Consider the following 10,189-nt stretch of genomic DNA (forward strand, 5'->3'; position numbering starts at 1 on the left):
TTTCACCATAACATGATATTAAGTGGCGGGCCACATTTGGCACCTCTGATCTAAAACAAGGAGCAAAAACTCCTCTGCAACACTTGAAATATTTGAGTAGTCACCTCACGAGCTGCTTCAATTTTCAGCAGGGAAATAAGACTTTTTAGACAGGGACTGTGTTGAGAATTAAAGCTGCTAATCCTGTGGATTAATACAATTGAGTTTGCTGGATTTTGGTAATGCCCCGTTTCCGAAGCTTTGCCCATTAGGCACCTGCTGCTGTCACACTCCGTTGGCTTCACAGGAAATTGCCTGGTTTTAAGAGGGTGAGCGCATCCCAGGGCATTTGAACTGAAACACTGAAAACCACTTACACACTCAACACACACTTATACAAAGATACAAAGTGAGATTTTGCCGTTCTTGTCCTTTTGGCTTCATGAGCCCAATTACCGGCTTCTGTGTGTGTGTGTGTGTGTGTGTGTTTTTGCATGCAGGTGTGTCAACAGACCCTGACAGTCAGATTTCATGCACCACAGGCTATGCCACAAAACAGACACACTCTCGCGGAGAAGAGGAGAGATGATTGGCCCCACTGCTCCTTAAGGAAACAAACATGATGATTTAGACTGAGCCGGTTGTGAGTGAGCCACTGGCCGCTGATTATCTTTCCTCCTCACCTCTACCTACTCCAGGCAACTTGAGACAGAACTGTACAGAGACTGAAGTGCTTGTCAGTTTTGTTTGGTGACAGAGAAATTGACTCAATGAAATATGGAGATGGAGTCTCACAATCTTACACCACGCAATCTTTCCCGTGGTTTGAATATAAACTGTGTATAAGAAGTGGACGTTGTCTTCTGGTTGCAAAACAGTCTCCCGTGGTAAAGCCTCAAGGCTCTGAAGTTCACTGACGCATTTCACTTTTTCATAGCGGAACTCACCTGTTGTACTCAAATCTGCCATGTTTTCTCTTCTGTTTTACTCAAAATGGGACCTGAAACTAGCAATTGAGACATTCACTCTCTCAGGAAAATATTTGCAGATATTATAAATCAACAAAGAAGTCGGCACATTTCCCTATAAATGACCATTTTCATTTTTACACATTTACTCCTATGCACCCCTACTTCAAAACAGCTTGAACTATCCCCTTAACTAATTGTCTAAAGCTGTCTTAAAGCTGCAGAGTCAAAGAACTGCTGGTGTTACAGGTGTAGATCTTGTCTGACAATGGCCAAGCAGCTCCCTCTTGTGGAACATCTGCTAAAAAGGGAAGGTGTGAGCCAGTTCATGTCCACAATAAACAGCAGAAATAAAGAAATGAACAGTTGACCTTTGGTGTTTAAAAATCATCTAGACTTTTACGAGCGCCATCCATTCATCAAACCCTTCTGAACCCACTCACCCGTCTGGCATCCAGTTCTATAAATCTCCAACATCCGCTGTGCGTCCGCTCATATTGTGCACCAGCGATAACAATACATCACCTCGCTGCAGATACGAATGTGTCATTGCAGATGAGAAATACTCCACGGGGGGACACAAGCAGCTGTGGAGGTGGAGAGCAGCGTCCATGAAGGATGCCGTGTGCTCATGTGCTCTCACACTTTGCACTTTGCTCGGTCCTTCACACATAAACCCATACGCTGCATATAAATAGGTCAGTACGAGTCGTTATCTCCCCTTTTGTTTCCTCCATGATTCCCTCCCATGCTGCTCTGCCATGAGAAATTACCACTCACTTCATTATATCTATAGTGATGCCTCTACTGACCCCATTCTCATTTCTCCAGCTCTCCTCTCCTCACTTACCCAGCACCATATCCATGTACAGGGCCCTCAGGGAGGAAAAGTAGTAATTACTATGCTGATACATGAGCCTGTGGTGTTGCCACAACTAGTTAAATAGCTATTTCCACCTCTCGCTATGTAGTGAAGCCCTGAAGAAGCCTCTGATGCGTGCACACGTGTGTGTGTGTGTGTGTGTGTGTGTGTGTGCTGGAGTGTGTCTTATAATGAGGCAGAAGTCGCACAGTGGTACATACTGTTCTTGTCACAGGAAAGGTATAACGCTGATGACAGATGCTCTCACTATGTGGTCTCGCACTGACTCACTCTCATCTGTCTGTCTGTCTGTCTGTCTGTCTGTCTCTGTGTACATGCGTGGGGTTTGTGTCGTTACATAAGAATCCACACAGATTCCTGGGATATGTGCTCTTTTCATTTGTGCGAGCAAAGGAGCGAGGGAGTGTTACCATGACGATGGCATTAGAAACCAACCTTACATCAAACCCTATGTGTGTGTGTGTGTGTGTGTGTGTGTGTTTTTTCTGTGTTGCTGTGATGTTTGTGCGAGCTGTGCTTCTGCGTTCACTTCTATTAAAGCCAAACCGGAGAACTACGCGGCCTCACAGTGCAGTGAAAGGGAGGAGAGGAGAGGGGAGGGGGTGAGGAGTGGGGGGGGAGAAAAGAGAGATTTGGAGAGCTGTTGGAGGGACGGAGAGGGAAAAAAAACGAGGATGCAGGGGAAGTTAATTAGAGGGAGGGAGATACTGATTGCACACCCAGATGTTTCTAAATGGTCTGCTGATAACCTCCCTTCATCTCTCTCTCTCTCTCTCTCTCTTTCATGCCTGTAAATATGTCACTTTGCCAAAGCTGTGTGCAGACTGTGTAGGTATGGGTGGGTGAGTGTGTTTGTGTGTGTGTGTGAGACTCTTGTTGCGTAGTGTACAAATGCAGTATATGTGACCTGACCTACTCTTATCTGATTAGCCGTGTTATTTTCGAGTCAATGCTACAGGCTGTGAGTCCAGGCTTGACCTCTCCACTCCCTCAGGTTTCCTGTATAACACCCCCCCCCCCTCCTTTGCCACACTGGTTCGTGATCATGACTATTCTGTTGTTACATATGTTACTACTTTCAATACTTTTTTGCTGTTTATTGTATTTGAGAATAGAATCATGTGCAGCCAATTCAAACAATAAAGACTATAGAGAGTTTTGCAGAATTAAAACAACTCAAATTTACTACAATTAAAGGTTACATTTGCCTTGAAATTATGATTAAAGGCATACTGCATTTGTTTTTTAAGTGCGTTATTGACACCTATTTTTTGCCAGGCAAGCTTTTTGTTAAGTGGTTAAAATCTGTTTTCCTTTCTGTCCTTTCTCATGTCATCAGTGAGAGGGAGTGACCGGGTCCCAGGCTGGTTTTACTGAAAATGTCCAAATGACAAAGGCAGTGTTGATATTGTGCCAATGACACAAAAAAACTGAAGTGGTACAAAAATATAATACTATAAACACTAGCAATATAATATGCCAGTAATGTAATACTGTAATATCACCAACATGGATTAATAATGTAACACACGTGAGAATAAAGTGATCAGTCAGGGATAGATGGAATAATAAGTATTGATTGTGAGGTGGTTTTCACCATGATGAGACATAAACCTCACCTCACAAGGTGTCCTTCCGCGACTCCACAGACACACCAGTGTTTTAGATCAATCCACTGGTGGCACATTTAGACTGTCAGAGTAGAGAAGGGGTCAAATAAAAATCAGAGATTGGGTTAGGATTAGGGGCCAGGATAGGACCAGGGTTAGAGTTAGGATAAATATCCGGGTTAGGCTTTGTTAATATTCGCTGATCTGAGCGCGTGTCTCTTTCACCTTGTGTGTGACATATTCATCATACCAAGAGATTCACTGATAAAGAAAATAATACAAAATAATGAGCTTTTACTCTTGGTTAGGCTCCTAAACTAACATCATGATACACCCTCTTGCATCCTTGATTTCTATAGTATTTTCAGTTTCACATACTACGAGGCACATTCGGTACATTCCAGATAAAGTTGTGAGACTCGTTTTATAGACTTTAATGAGTGCTTTGTCACATGAGACTTGTTGAGCTCACGTTGGAGTCTACAGATTCACTCGGATGAAGGTGAGAATTGATGTGAAACCACAAGGGCGACATTTGGCAGAGATGCAAAGTATTAACAAGCTCTAAAATCAGGTTTCAGAACCTATGCTCGAATCAATAAAACTGCAGCTGAAAACTAAGAAATAATAATAATAAAAAACAACAGAAAATAATATCTTAACAAAACATAAATTGAATGTCAGTATTATCGCTTAAAGTCCTGCTTTTGACCCATTCATCCACCACAGCCTGCTCTGTATGCCGACTTTATTACAACATCAGCAGGGATGTCAGGTCTCCAAGGTCGTCGGGTCACAGTGTGCAGGGAGCTCCTCCATCTTGGCTTAAAACTAAGGGGACTGTGTATTTAGAAGTAGTAGCTCTTGAACTTTAAAACTCTCCCATTGGACTTCAGATCTGTGGAATGGTGGAGTCTTTTAAAGAGCAAGGACTCAGCATCCATTTGTTCAGACCTGCCTTGGTGGGATTTACTTTTATGTTCCGTTTATTTTTGTTGGAAGTTTTAGGCTTTAATGCCACTGTGAAGCACTTTGTGACATCCATGCTCTTGAAAGGTGCGACATAAATACAGTGTACGCACTGTTTTCTAAGCCACACCTGACTTCTTGAAGGCACAATTCACAGCCGTGTCCTTTTACAACTTTATGATAGTTGTGGAATACTGTTTTGTTACTGTTTTTTTTTCTTTTTGAAATATGTGCTGAATCACATGATCATCCAAGCAAGTGCAGAGAAGGAAAACAAAAGATAATCTCAGTGTTTTTTTTCTCTCTTGTTTTGGGGTTTTGTCTTGATCTCATCAACCAGCTGCTGTTTGCATCTGAGAAACAGATGTTTATTTCTGTTTTAGCTCAGTCTACTATTAATGTTAAAGCAGACATTTTGCTGTTGACCGCACTGCAGTGCATCCTGGGTATAATTCCCTATCACTTACCTTTCCTCTCACTGTGATCAAATACTTTCCATCAGGACTTAACAGCAAAAGATTCAATGAATTGAATCCACTTTGTACCAATAGAGATGGCAACTTTAACCTTTACAACACAGTAACTTAATGGTTATATTATGCTAATACCATATTATCTGTAAAGCCATTTCCAGCTTGGTAATAACAATGATACTAGTGGGGTAATGGGGAGATAATAGTATAATAATTCAACATTTTGTTACTGTACCGTAGTGCAAAGTGTTACCATGGCAACAAATCTTTTACTCTATGTTGCATGTAATCAGGAAACATGAACACTGTGCCCTATTTCAGGTTTTGTAAATCTCTTGCACACAACTTACATGATTGAAAATTCATCTATACTCTCAGAGGGTTTTCCCTCTGACCTCACCCAATTTAATTTATTTCTTGACAACACATTAAAGACTCTGCCACTCTGCTATTACCGAACTATAGCTCACTTTTACTTCACTGACCGTGTGTTTTCTGAGCTCAGAGCACTGTTCACTTGTATTTGAATGTATCCAGAAAATCCTGGAACTACCCCACAAACTGTTGTTTCACATTTGACAGATCCATCAACTTTCATGTTTAGCAATAATGTTTTCATATCATTTACAACAGTTGTCCGTCAGCAATATGGCAATACAAAATGTAAAGAAATCCTGAAACAGTATGAGATCCATGCCTCTGTTGCAAGAGTGACAAAAAGTGAGACAGGCTGTGTGTGTGTGTGTGTGTCCCTAAGTGTTCAGGATGTCATTCTAGGTTTCAGGGTTTATCACAGAGAGCAGGCGCAGCCTCTGGACAGGCTTTGCTGTGGGGACAGCAGGTGAGTGTGTACACTCACTGAGGATGTGACGGCAAGTATCCAGTGGGTTTGGGGTGGGTGGGGGTTGACACTTTGTCATAATGTGCACTGCGTCAAACATTCACAGCAACGAGGTCTTGTTGTAATGTTTGCCCCTGGTTTGTTCTCCTGGAACATGAAAGCACAACACATGCATGGGAGCAGTGGGCTCTGAAGGGCAAATAGAATAAAACACAGAAATATATGTTTACATCAGCCTGTTATCTTCCTGCAGTGAATGCAGCACCTGATGACTCCCAGAGAGGCTTAAAATGACTGCCGTGCTCATGTGAAGTGCTTTTTTTTTTCTGGATGAGCACATTCGCCACGTTCACCAGTACTTCTGCTCGCTGTCATGCTGTTCTTTTCCGCTGACGTACGCTGACAAGCGCACAGCACTGTGCACTTAACTGCACGTATACGCGCGTACGTGGACCACACAGACTCACACTCACAAGTCCATATGTTTGCATCTGGCTGGATAAATCATTTTGACAGCTGAACACAGATTATGTGTCCCTGAGCTCGCTCCTCAAACACAAAGATGGCACAAATCCCCTGGAGGGTAACAGGGTAGGAGGTGGCACTGGCACAAGTAACAGGAGCAAAAGCAATAACGCAAATTCTTATTTTAAGAGACATTAAAAGAACAGAAATAATACATCTGCGACGCCTAATGCATGAATCATTTCACATCTATTTTGAAACACGGTGAAGTCAAGAAGCATCAGGAATTATCTGAGTAATGTTATTGCTATTATGAACTAGTTCACGTATAACACCTGGTTAACAATTCTAATAAGTAATAGTACAAGGTAAGAGACGATGATTAAAAAAGATACTGAAACTGATGTCATCTCTGTCTGATCCTCCTGTTGTACAGTTTTTTTCACACTTGCAAAGACACATTTGCACATAATGCATTATCTAGTCACTTACCCTAACCTTAACCATCGCCCTTACCTAAAGCCACTTCTAAACCTTGCCCTACAACTAAGTCTTAAGCAACTGCAACTATAAACTGTCGGTGACAAAAGTCTTAATGCGTCTTTCAGCGGTGGTCAGGAGAGTTGAGGATTGAGAGGAGCACAGGGTTTGACTCAGGTGTCCACAAGCAATGAAAACAAAAGCTGGGGTTGGTGCACTTCTTTCTGTGCCAAAAAGAGCCAAATTAACAGATTGAATAGTTTACATTGAAGATGATGAGTGAGACCTGAGGATTGAACTTCTCTACCAGTGGAGTTTCCAGATTCATCTTTCATCTGAAAGCAGCAGATCTCCAGCGTTATGCTGTGATTTCTGTGTGATCTGACTTACGTGTGTTCACGTGTGCGTTTTGAGTTCAGGTTGCTAATTGAGTTTGGTGTTGTTGAAGGTGGTAGTATTTCAAAAATAATAGCGCAGTTTTGAATGATGTGTCTCATGTCGAGATGTGTGTTTGGAGTTCAGTGTGCAAAGATGCTGGCATTTTGCTTGGTGTGTGTCGGGTTTCAAATGTTGCACATTATTTTGATTGTATTGTGTAAACAATTGTAGTTTCATGTTCACTATGTGGCCCGGGAGAGATGTACTTTGTCTGTGTTGAACCCTGTCTTACAGCTCCTCCTCCAAACACTGACATCACTGAATAACTTTTTATCAACAGTAGTAAAACATTCATGTTCAGATTTGACAAACTGTGTCTTTAAGAACAAATCAGTTATCTCAACATTTAACAATGGACTCTCATTGCAGCTGTGCCCTTCGAGTGAAGTCACAGTAACCCAGTGGCATATTCAAATATTATTAGTTAAATCTTAATAAGGCTGGTTGTTTAGATTGATAATGTCCTTATAAAGTATAAATAAAATATAACCATTAACAGCATTTACATAACATACACATTAAAGCAGTGGACTAAAATCTGAACTGAAATCATTGTTCAAAGTTTGGAAAGTTTTTCATTTAACAGGTCAGCAGTGTAAATAATAGGTTCCAATTATTGTTTGTTTTAAACATGCATTCAATGATCTAGATGCTGAATATCCAGAGTGCACGTGCAGAAAATGACATCTCTGTTTATTTTGTTTTTAATCCTCCTAATTTACGGCGTCCAGCTCCTTTGAGGACCTGAGATTATCAAACATGACATTTCACAGCGGAGTGTCAGCTTCCTAGAATGTTTTCATGTTGACTTGTCATGTGAACACAGCTCAGATTTCCATGATCATTTACAGCAGGCCTCACGATGTAGCTGACTGAGACATGGAAATGTCCCTGCCTTATTCTGATGTTCACAATAGAACATGTGCTCATGGGAATAGACAATTCACTTAAAAGGTTCTGTGTGTATGATTTAGCAGCATCAATGGGTGAAGCTGTTGCAACTGTTCATGCAGGATAATCTATGGTGGATAATCAGTTATGATTGAAACCAAGTCTTAACCCATAAACAGCCCTTTATAGGTGTGAACAAATGTGAGGACGAGTCAAAATGTCCTCACTTCCTGTGGTTTAGACGATTTTGGTCCTGGATGTATGTGCAAGTTCACACGCAAAACACACAAAGACACACAAACACTATATGATTCTGTTCCTTTTCTGCACAATGGAAACAATGTCACCTGTCTTACACATGGAACCTTTAAAGCTGTAGTACACCTTTGGTGATGGTTCTGCATGTAACATTATTTGTATGTCGCCTCGTCTATCTTAAAGCAGGCTCTGTCAAGGAATACTAACCCAGTCTGCACACAGGAGGGATTTAAAGGCGACATAGAATGCTTGTATCACACATATATGTTAGTTATGGAGGTCTACTTACATATATTAACTTGTTTTCATGGTTAAAATCCTCCTAATTGCTGCGAACGAGCCGATCAAAATATCTCCTCACTGACGCTCTCGTCAGCCGCGCTGTTTCAGACCAAAATCACACCCCCAGAATGTGGACTGTGTTGTGATTGGCCAGCCAACGAGAGCTTTCCCACTGTCCTGTGATTGGCCAGGTACCTGGAAGTGACATAATTGGTAGGCCAGCTCTCAGATACACAGCTCCCCCTCTGGCACGGTGGATGCTCTGCATCTCAGCAGCTACAACGAGAGTAGTTCTTCTTCTTCTGCGGTTGAATGTACGCAACCGGATGTGCCCGGACTAGTGCCCGCACCGGGAGGCGCTACGGTGGTGAGAGGAGTGGTGAGGATTTCTGATGACGACATCAAACTACGGAAGTGCCGATCCGCTTCGCAGAGCCCAGGAAAACAATACAACACTATTTTCTCAGCAGTGGCTGAACTGTTGTTCTGAAACTTTAGGGTTTCATAAACGAGGTAATGACGCAGATACACACACACAAACGCAGCGTTAATTGGAGCTTCCGGTCTATGTGGCCTTTAAGAAACCTTTCCTGGCCTCTTCTTTGTGTTTTCAGTCATTCTCCATCCGCCTCACTTTACTAGCACAATGCAAATCACTTCCTGTGTGCAGCGCAGGAATTTTGCCCAGTATCACAAGATCACAGCTATATTGAGATAGACAGAAAAAGTTGTGATTTATAGAAGGATAATTCATGTTTGTTGATGTGGATGTGTATGAGGTACCTTTCCATTGTCAATACACTTGACAGTGCTCCCTGTGCTTCCTGTTTAGAAAGAGACATGGGATGTATGCAGTGTTTTGCTGTGAACGGGGACAGCAGAGAAAACATGTTGTCGCCCATCTGACAAAATCAATAACATTCTAACTGCATGCTATATTTTGAACATGTTAAGCGGTGTACCATGCTGCCAGACTGGAATTTGAAAGTGACACCCAAACAGCTGATCTGCTGCAGCATAAAATGGCTTCAGTGCTGCTTGCCTGTCGGTAACCATGGAATATATATATATATATATATATATATATATATATATATATATATATATATATATATATATATATACTATATATGTATGATGCCAAAGGCTTGAACATTTTGTATTTTGTTTTAGTTACATTATCCCACTCCTGGACACATCCGGTGAGACTAACTCGGAAGATGTTTTGCCAGAAGACATAGTCGTAGAGGAGTGAAAACACAGATGGTGATGTATCTGTTTGAAAAGAAGAAGGCAGAAGCATACACTTATATGTTCCTACCACATTCCTATTACACACAACTCAATGCATCATTTTACAGTTCATTTTACAATGTTCTTAATGTTCTCAGTACACAATAATTTTTCTGACTTTAAACACTGCCATTTCCATTACTGTCCAGGATTAGACTGTTTTTCTTCAGCCTTATATTTATCTAAAATTTATATTGTGTACATTCTCTTAAATTGATTTCTGTTTTTAATGTTCTTTAATTCATCTGTTAGACTGTTCCAGAATTGTTCCCAAGATTGAAACACATACAAATGTTTAAGTTGTCCTGTCATTTTTAAATTATTTCCCCTTTGTATCTACAGTTTAGTCCAGATTGTCG

Source organism: Solea solea, chromosome 14 (genome assembly GCF_958295425.1).
Source record: "Solea solea chromosome 14, fSolSol10.1, whole genome shotgun sequence".
NCBI lineage: Eukaryota > Metazoa > Chordata > Actinopteri > Pleuronectiformes > Soleidae > Solea > Solea solea.